Source organism: Elephantulus edwardii, unplaced genomic scaffold, assembly GCF_000299155.1.
Source record: "Elephantulus edwardii isolate Elephantulus edwardi_28Jun2011 unplaced genomic scaffold, EleEdw1.0 scaffold00043, whole genome shotgun sequence".
Taxonomy (NCBI): Eukaryota; Metazoa; Chordata; class Mammalia; order Macroscelidea; family Macroscelididae; genus Elephantulus; species Elephantulus edwardii.
The window spans coordinates 16,890,749-16,900,456 of NW_006399793.1; the positions used below are offsets into that span (position 1 = coordinate 16,890,749).

Sequence of the window (9,708 nt, forward strand, 5' to 3'; positions counted from 1 at the left end):
TCCTTCCAGATTCTTTTGATGCTTCTTGTATCACACAGTTTTCTTCCCTCAGCATCTTTAAGGCTTGAATTTGTTCTTCAGTTTCTTAAACTTAAGAAATGCTGAGCAAGTTTGTCCCTTTTATGGTCTGACTCCATTTTTTTGCACATGTCATAATAATACTTGACTTTGTCTTCTCTAGCTGCCCTCTGAAATCTCTGTTTCACTCTTTAACTTTTTGGTCCCCCCACCCTTTGCTTTGGTTTCTCAATGCTTTAGTGCAATATTCAGAATTTCTTCTGATATCATTCTTGGTCTTGTCTTCCTCCTCTGTCTTTGTAATGACCTTTTGCATTCTTCATGGATGATATTCTTGATATCCTCCTACAACTCATCTGGTCTTCACTCACAAGTGTTTAAATCCTCAAACCTATTCCTGTGATAGTTTTAAAATTCATATGGGATAGACTCAAGATCAAACTTTGTTTCTTGTGTATTTGACTTGATTTTCTTTAGCTTCCGTTTGAACTTGCACATGAGTAGTTCATAATCAGCATCTGACCTAATTTTCACAGCTGATATTGAGCTTCTCCAATGATTCTTTCCACAGATATAATCAATCTGACTTCTGTGTAGACCATCTGGTTAAATCCTTGTGGATAGTCACCATTTTTGTTTTTTTAATAAAATATATTTGCAAAAATTAAATCATTGATGGCACAAAATTCTATCATTCTGTCTCCAGCCTCATTCCTGTCACCAAGGACATATTTTTTGATTTTTGCTTTTTACTCCCAACTTTCTCATTTCAGTCACTCATCTTTATTAATGCATCTTGGTTGTATGTTTGGTCAATTTCTGACTGTAAAAGTTGATCTGGGCTTATTTTCAGGATGAACCAGTCTAGACACCACGCTGGAACAGATTGGTTGAAGTGAGTAAGACATTCAATGAAATGAATTGATGCAGTGACCACAAAAGTGGACTTGAACAGGACAGAGAGTTAGAGGATAGTGTAGAATCGGGTCAGATTCAGATCTATTTTTTTAAAATATACTCATTATGAGTCATAGACAACTTGATGGCTCTTACCAATAACAACAACAACAGTTATTATCTTCAACTATTATTAGATAAGTTTCTCTCCCTAAATATCATTAGTATTTGTTGCTTTGGTAATAATGAAAGCTTGAAAAAAATTAGTTTGAATGGTTATCATTCCTCCTATTAGTGCCTATATTGCCATGTTGTTGTTGTTTTTATGTGCCGTGGAGTCGTTTGCGACTCATAGCGACCCTATGTACAACAGCCCTAAACCCTGCTCTATCCTGTGCTAATCTCATTGCCTCTGACACACCCATCCCGATTACCCCAGGCATTGAATCAATCCACTTCATAGAGGGTCTTCCCCTCCTGCGCTGACCTCTACCCAGCATGATGTCCCTCTCTAAAGACGTGTCTCTCCTTACAACATGTCCAAAAGTATGTCAGAGGAAGCCCCAGAATCCTTGCCTCCAAGGAGCAGCCCGGCTTAATCCTCTCTACGATGAATCTGTTTGTTTTCTTGGCAGTCCATGGTACATTCAATACTCTTCTCCAGCACCACAACTCAAAGGCGTCAATTCTCCTTCTATCCTCCCTAGTCATTGTCCAACTCTCTGATGCATAACAAGTGATTGCAAAAATCATGGCCTGTATCAGGCGGACCTTAGTCTCCAGAGAGACACTGTTGCTCTTGAGTATTTTGGAGAGGTCCCTAACCACAGACTTTCCCAACGCAATACGTTTCTTTATTTCCTGGCTACTGGTGCCAAGAGTGTTGACCTTGGAGCCGACCAAACTGAAGCTGTGACAATCTCAATCTCTTCGCCATCCATCCTGATGCTACCGATTGGTCCAGTGGTGAGAATTTTTGTCTTCTTGACATTGAGCCCCAGTCCATATTGAAGGCTGCAGTCCTTGACTCTCTGCAGTAAGCGCATGAGGTCCTCCTCAGTTTCAGCAAGCAGGGTTGTGGCATCTGCATAACGCAGATTGTTGATCGATCGTCCACCAATCCTAACGCCACGCTTCTCCTCATAGAACCCAGCCTCTCGGATAATCTGCTCTGCATACAGGTTGAAAAGGTATGCCATACGTTAGTAATTTCCAGTCTCTTTTGTGCCTAAAGGTCGTCCACTTGATTTTGGAAACAGTGTGGGCCCAGGAATCTATAAATTTTAAAATGCTCTAGGAAGTCACAAGAAACACTGGGACAGATCCTTAAACCTATAGTGATGACTTCCACCCATGTTGTTGCAAATACGGCTGTAATCTCTCCTCTGCTCCGTTCTTTCTCTCTCTCTCTTATATCTCTAATAAACTGCCTGAGGTTATTTTCCACAATTAGGCTGGCTTTATTATTATCTCTTTAGAAAAAATGCAACTGAGCCTGGGGAAAAACCAGAGCAATTATTCACTGAAAATATATATATCTTGGATCTAATTAGAAAGATAATCGTTAGGTTAGAGAGTCATTTGCGCATGCATGGACATAAGACTATGGCCCTCTTACAAAGAATAAAGCAGTCCATACTGATTTCTAGAGCTTATTAATTGTAGTTCCACATGTAATACCTAATTTCACAGTTTTAAAGCCTTTTCTATGAAGATGCAGAACTGGATGAAATAGTACCAACTCTATAACCTAATAGAAACCTTGCTCATATTGTTTTATTTCAAGCCTGTCATGTAAACCAAGAAAGATCTTATTAGTTTCCACTTCTTGGACTGACTCAAATTATTTCACCTTAGTGGCAAGAAACTGAACAAAACAAAAAAGCAATGACAACATATGAAACAACTTAAACTTAACAAGTGTAGTCATCTATTTGTACACTATACCAAACAGAGTAGATAGTGTATAGTTAAAAGTTTTAAAGTAAATATAAATAACCACTTTTTTTTTCTTCTGAATTCTGTATCTGGTCATAGTTATCAGTAGTTGTCAATTCTTTTATTTTAATTTGGCAATATTTTATGTGTAGATTTTTTCAAACATATAGAAAAATTTAAATAATTTTAAATACCTATATACCTACAATCTAGATTGTACAGTTACATTTTACTATACTTTCTGCACTGTGTAACTCTAATCAGCTCTCAGTTTTTTCTTTTTTATTCTTTTCTTTTCTTTTTCATTTCAAAGAAAGGAGTTATTAGTATAAAACCATTCCCATTGCTGCTGAGAGACTCATGCAGTCCCATGTGTTAAACTGTTCCATAAGGGTTTGATGGATGAAGTTGTCAATTCTTGGTATGTATCATAATAAATAATCTGAGTATTTCTTAATCAACACTGATGGCTGATCTCACTCTAGTAATTATAATTTAATTGAGGACAGCATGGAACAGCAGCATGAACATATATTCTATTCTTCTAGTTGATTCTATTGGACATTAAGGCGATAATTGTCACATGTTGTGTTGTGAATTTGTAATGTATTGACCCAAAATTAACACTCTTGTGAAACATTTAAACTAAGTTATAAACAGTTTAAACTGTTAATTTCTAATCTTGTCAACCATTAACTTTTTTAAAATTTTATTTTGTTAATTTTAATGAACATTTACAGAGATTTTGGATTTCCATTCATTCATTGTTGCACTTTTCTCCCTGCTCACCCCTCCCCACACAAGTTGCCTTCTTTCTTTGAAAAGTAAAAGAAAAATTCTTTCATTAGTATACAATCCCCCCGTACCCGCCCCACCACCACCCCAAGTACACTCCACTATGCAACCTTCATTCTGGACTCTTGTGATAACCATAATACCCTATCATATATCATTTTTAAATTGTTCTCTCCCTCATCTGTTTCAATGCAGTATACATAATTTATCCAGTTTTTCTCAGCCCTGATGTCCGTCCCATTCTACAAGAGTGGCATCATGCAGTATTTGTCCTTTTGTGACTGAGATATTTCACTCAGCATAATGTCCTCCAGGGTTACCCATTTTGAATAATATTGCATGAGTTCCTTATTTTTCAATGCAGCATAGTATTCCATTGTGTGAATATACCAAGCTTCTCTAGCCATTCGTTTGTTGATGAACACCTGGGTTGTTTCCAACTCCTTGCTGTTGTGAACAAAGCCAGAATAAACATGGGTGTGCATCAGCCACTACCTTTTGTATATATCTCCTTGTTGTGATGTAATATGAAAGTTGTGTGCATTCCGATTATGAACCCATGGTACGAGTAATCCTGATGCAATGACAGTTAAAGATCAGAAAGATTAAAGCACATTAAGAAAATCTGAGGATTTGTTTTTCTTAGAAGCACTAAGTAGAGAGAACTACTTTGTCAGGTTAGTCTCTAACACTCTCAGAAGACTGAGATCACGGAAGTCTTGTTGGAGAGTCTTTTCACCATCCTCAGGGTACAGAAAGATGCTGGTGGAAAAAAATATTAGGCCTAGTGTTTCTTCTGAATTGTCTTAATTTTCTGTTTGATTTTTATTACAGTGTACAGGATCACCTAAAATTTTTTCATCTCCAAATATCATGTAGAAATCTCTACGATAGTCCAAATTAATCTTGTCACTATAATACAGACATGATAAGAAAATGAATTCTGCTGATCACCAATTTCTCCTGGTTGAATCAAAGCAGCCATAGATGTAGGCACAAAGTTGGAGTTTTAACCTGCCTCATCCTCTCATGAAACAATAAACTATTTAAATAGACTAAATAAAGAGGGTAATATTTGAACTGGTCTATGTTTCTGTCTTCTACCATTTTAGTTTTCATCAAAATAGGTATATTAAAATCACAATTTGCCAATAAACCCTATGTAACATCTTTTTCATTTTGTTGGCACTAGGCATAAAACATGTTGGTTTTGTTTTTTGTTTTTTTGGCTGAGTACTGTGTACTTTATTGATGGTACATGACAAGATGGGCTCTCCAAGCCCCTCCCCTTTCTCAGGTGGATTTGATGGAAACTATGTCAAGGACGTGAAATTCTCAGTATATGGGAAGATAGAGTTGGGGCAAGGACTCCTCAGCAGCTGAGGGCCTCTCTCTCTCTTCTAGTGCTATTGCTGGGGCTGGTGGTCCAAGGGGCTTTTATCCTCTGGAGGCCATGTGAAGCATCAGGTCTACCACCCAGTTGCTTTAGCCAAATTCATAGTCATACCAGGAAATGAGTTTGACAAAGTGGTCGTTCAGAGCAATGTCAGCCCCAGCACCAAAGGTGGAAGAGTGGCTGTCACTATTAAAGTCACAGGAGACAACCTGGTCTTAGTGTATCCAAGGCTGCCCTTGAGGGGCCCTTCTGATGCCTGCTTTACTACTTTCTTGATGTCATCATATTTGGCAGCTTTCTCCAGATGGCAGGTCAGGTCCACAACTGACACATTGGGGGTGAAGACATGGAAAGCCATGCTGGTAAGTCTCCCATTCAGTTCAGGTATGATATTGCCCACGGCCTTTGCAGTGCCACTAGATGCAAGGAAGATGTTCTGGGCAGCTCCACAGCCACCATGCCACAGCTTTCCAGAGAGGCCATCCACAGTCTTCTGGATGGCACTGATGGTATAGGCTGTGGTCATGAGTCCCTCTGCAATGCCAAAGTTGTCATGACCTTGTCTAGGGGAGCCAAGAAGTTGGTGGTGCAGGAGGCATTCCTGACAATCTTGAGGGAGTTGTCATACTTTTCATGGTTCACTCCCATCACAAACATAGGGGCATCAGCAGAAGGAGCAAAGATGATTACCTGTTTGGCACCACCCTTCAAGTGAGCCCCAGCCTTCTCCAAGTTTGTGAAGATACCAGTGGACTCCATAACATACTCAGCACCAGCAACACCCCTCTTGATGTTGGCAGGATCTCGCTCCTGGAAGATAATGATGGCTTTCCCATTGATGACCAGCTTTCCATTCTCAGCCTTGACACTGCCATTGAACTTGCCATGGGTAGAATCATATTAGAACATATAGACCATGTAGTTGAGGTCAATGAAGGTATCATTGATGGTGACATATCCACTTTGCTAGAGTTAAAAACAGCCCTGGTGACCAGGTGCCCAATGCGGCCAAATCCATTTATTCCGATCTTCACCATCGGTCTCAGGGATGCAGCTGAGGCTGAACAAGAAGAGAGGGCAATCTGAATTGACGAGGAGCAGAGAGCCAAAACTTGTTCATTTAAAAGTAGTGCTAGTAATTCTAGATACCTAAAATTCATTTAGAAATTGAATTCTTCTTTAATTTAATAAAATGCTGCAAAATCTACTCTTTAATATAATTTAAAATATTCCTTTGTTGCCAAAGACTTTAATCAAGTTACTGTATAAAATAGCTCAAAATTCTAATTTTTCTTGCATCAGCATTAATTTCCCTTTTGCCATAAATTTGATGAACATTTTTAGGTTATATTTTCTATGTTCATAAATACCTATTTTTAATGGATGGAATACTTATCCATTATTGGTGTTCAACAGCTTGGTGTTGTTGTTGTTATGTGCTGTTGAGTTGATTATGATTCATGGTGACACTATGTACAATATCTCTGAACCTTGCCCTATCCCAGAGCCAGTCTCACTACCTCCAACACATCTACCCTCATAATCCCAGTTCTTGATTCAATCCATTTCATCCAGGGTCTTCCTTTCCTTTTCTATCCCTCAACCCTTCCAAGCATGATATCCTTCTTCAATGACTGGTCTCTCCTGACTATATGTCCAAAGTACATCAGAAAGAGTCTCAAAATTCTTGCCTCCAAGGAACAGCCTGGCTTCACTCTCTCCAGGATAGATCTATTAGTTCTCTTGGCCACCCATGGAATGTTCAATACTCTTCTCCTACACCACAGCTCAAAATCATTAATTCTTCTTCTGTCATCCTTGGTCATAGTCCAACACATTTATCTTCATCTCTGTCTCTCCCTCTTTCTGTAAGGACATTCATTGAATCTCAAATGATTCTTGGTAATAAGAACAGTAAGGTAACAAAAACAGTAAAGGAATCAAAAGTAAGGAGTTGCCCGAAAATAAGGAGTATGAGAAGAATATCTGTACTTCCTTGACAATGCAAAGACATTTGACTTTGTGGATCACAACAATTTAATCTTGAGGAGAATAGGAATCTTAGAAGACTTGATTGTCTTCATGTGAAACCTTGACTTAGACCAGGAAATAGTTCTCAGAAAAGAGCAAGTAAACACTTGCATTGTTTAAAATCAGGAAAAGAATGCATCAAGAAGGTGTCCTAGCTCCATACCTTTTCAATCTATATGTGAAACAAATCATTCAGGGGACTGGGCTTTATGAAAAGGAATGTGGCAGCAGGATTGGAGGAACATTCAACTACCTACCTTATGCAGATCACACAACCTGGCTTGCTGAAACTGAGGAGGACCTGAAGTGCTTGCTGTGCATAGTAAACGACTATAGTCTTCAATATGGATTGAAGTACAACATCAAGTAGACAAAGCTTTTCATGAATGGGCCAATTGGCAACACCAGTAGATAGATAGATAGGTAGATAGATAGATAGATAGATAGATAGATAGATAGATAGATAGATAGATAGAGATAGATAGAATTGCAATAGATGGAGAAGAGATTGAACCTGTTAACAGTTTCACCTTGCTCAGCTCCACAATCAATACTCTTGGCACCAGCAGTCAGGAAATCAAAGATGAATTGTACTAGGAAAACTTGCTATCAGAGACCTCACCAAAGTCCTGAGAAGCACCAATGTCAATCTAGAGACAAAGGTATACCTGATCCAGGCCATAGTCTTCTTAATTACGTGCCATGCATCAGACAAGCTGATCAATAACTAAGGATGACGGGAAACTCAATGCCTCTGAATTGTGGTACCAGAGAAGATTTTGAACATATCACAGGCCACTACAAGAATAAACATGTCTGTCTTGAAGAGGGAGGGTAAAACTAAGTTTCTCCTTGAAGGTTAGGATTTTGAAGCTCCAACTTACATACATTGGGCATGTGGCCAGAAGTGACCAGTTCTTGGAGAAAGACATCACACTCGTAAGGGTGGAGGGACAATGAAGGAGAGGAAGACCTAGATGAGATGCATTGACACTACTGGGGTAAAGAGTGTAGGTGTGTCAGAGTCAGTGAGACTTGCTCAGGATAGGGCAGCCTTCAGAACTGTTGTACATAAGGTCATTGTGAGTTTCAGGCTACTTGACAGCACATAACAACAAGAAGGTCATAAAAATATGACTGGAGCTTCTGATCTTTTATGCAGATAGTACAGCTTTAATTTTTGAAAGTTAAAAAGACTTGAAACACTTGCTTCAGAAGATAAAAGCCTTTAATATAGATTACATTTTAACATCAAGAAAACAAAAGTATTTTCCACTGGGCAAATAAACAATGTTCTCATAGATGGAGAACAGATTGAAATTGTCAACTATTTAATTTTACTTAGATGTACAATGAACTCCCATGGTACCAGCAGTCAAGAAATCAAAACATCTTGCATTGGAATAATCTCTGTCAAGGAACTCTCCAAAGTTTTAAAGAACAAAGATGTCAGTCTACAGGCTCCTATTCCAAGCCATGGTCATTTCAATGAATATATGCATCTAAAACAATACAATAAAAAAGGGAAGATTAAGAAGAATCAATGCCTTTGAATTATGGAGAAGAATACTGAATACACATGCACTGCCGAAGAATAAACAAGTGTGTCTTAAGAGGATGTGTAATAATGTGGTGCTTCTTAGAGGCAAGGATGGTGAAACCTGGTCTCACATATATTGAGCATACTGTTAGGAGGGTCCAATCCTTAGGAAAAGTCATCATGTTGAAAAAGATGGAGAGTCAGTGAAAGAGAGGAAGGAAAGACTTTCAAAAGATGATTTGACACAGTGAGTGTACGAATGGGTAAACATGTTGAAGATTGTGATGAGGGAGCAAAATAGGAAACTTTCAGATGGGTTTTCACAAAGTCACTGAGTCAATAGTCAGCTTAATGTTATCCAACAACAACCAAAACATTTGAGGAATGACAGTTCTGAGTTTTACTGCAAAATAATTTGACTAAGTAGTTCAAGCTTAGACAAAATGTTTCATTATGATGTTGTTGTTGTTGTTATGTGCCGTCAACTCTCTTCCAACTCATAGCAACCCTATGTACAACAGCCCTAAACTCTGGCATGTCCTGTGCCAATCACACTGATGGGAAAGTCTGCTGTTTTTGATCTTTCCAAAGTTCTGAAGAACAATGATGTCTCTCTGGAGACTAAGGTGCATCTGATACAGGCCATGGTCTTTGCAATCACTTGTTATGCATCAGAGAGTTGGACAATGACTAGGGAGGATAGAAGGAGAATTGATGCCTTTGAGCTGTGGTGCTGGAGAACAGTATTGAATGTTCCATGGACTACCAAGAAAACAAACAGATTCATCCTGGAGAGGGTTAAACTGGGCGGCTCCTTGGAGGCAAGGATTCTGAGGCTTCATCTGACATACTTTAGACATGTTGTAAGGAGGGACCATTCCTTGGAGAGGGACATAATTTTTGGGAGAGTAGAGGGACGGCATAGGAGGGGAAGACCCTCTATGAGTTGGATTGATTCAGTGACTGGGGTAATCGGGATGGGTGTGTCAGAGGCAGTGCGATTGGCACAGGATAGGGCAGAGTTTAGGGCTGTTGTACATAGGGTTATTATGAGTTGCAAGCGACTCGACGGCACATAACAACAACAACAACA

The 9,708-nt window shown here is 39.0% G+C and overlaps 1 pseudogene; it reads right to left on the reverse strand.

Moving 5' to 3' along the window:
* Window positions 1–5,085: 5,085 nt before the first annotated feature.
* On the reverse strand, window positions 5,086–6,081 carry LOC102868078 (annotated as a pseudogene).
* Between the last annotated feature and the right edge of the window lie 3,627 nt (window positions 6,082–9,708).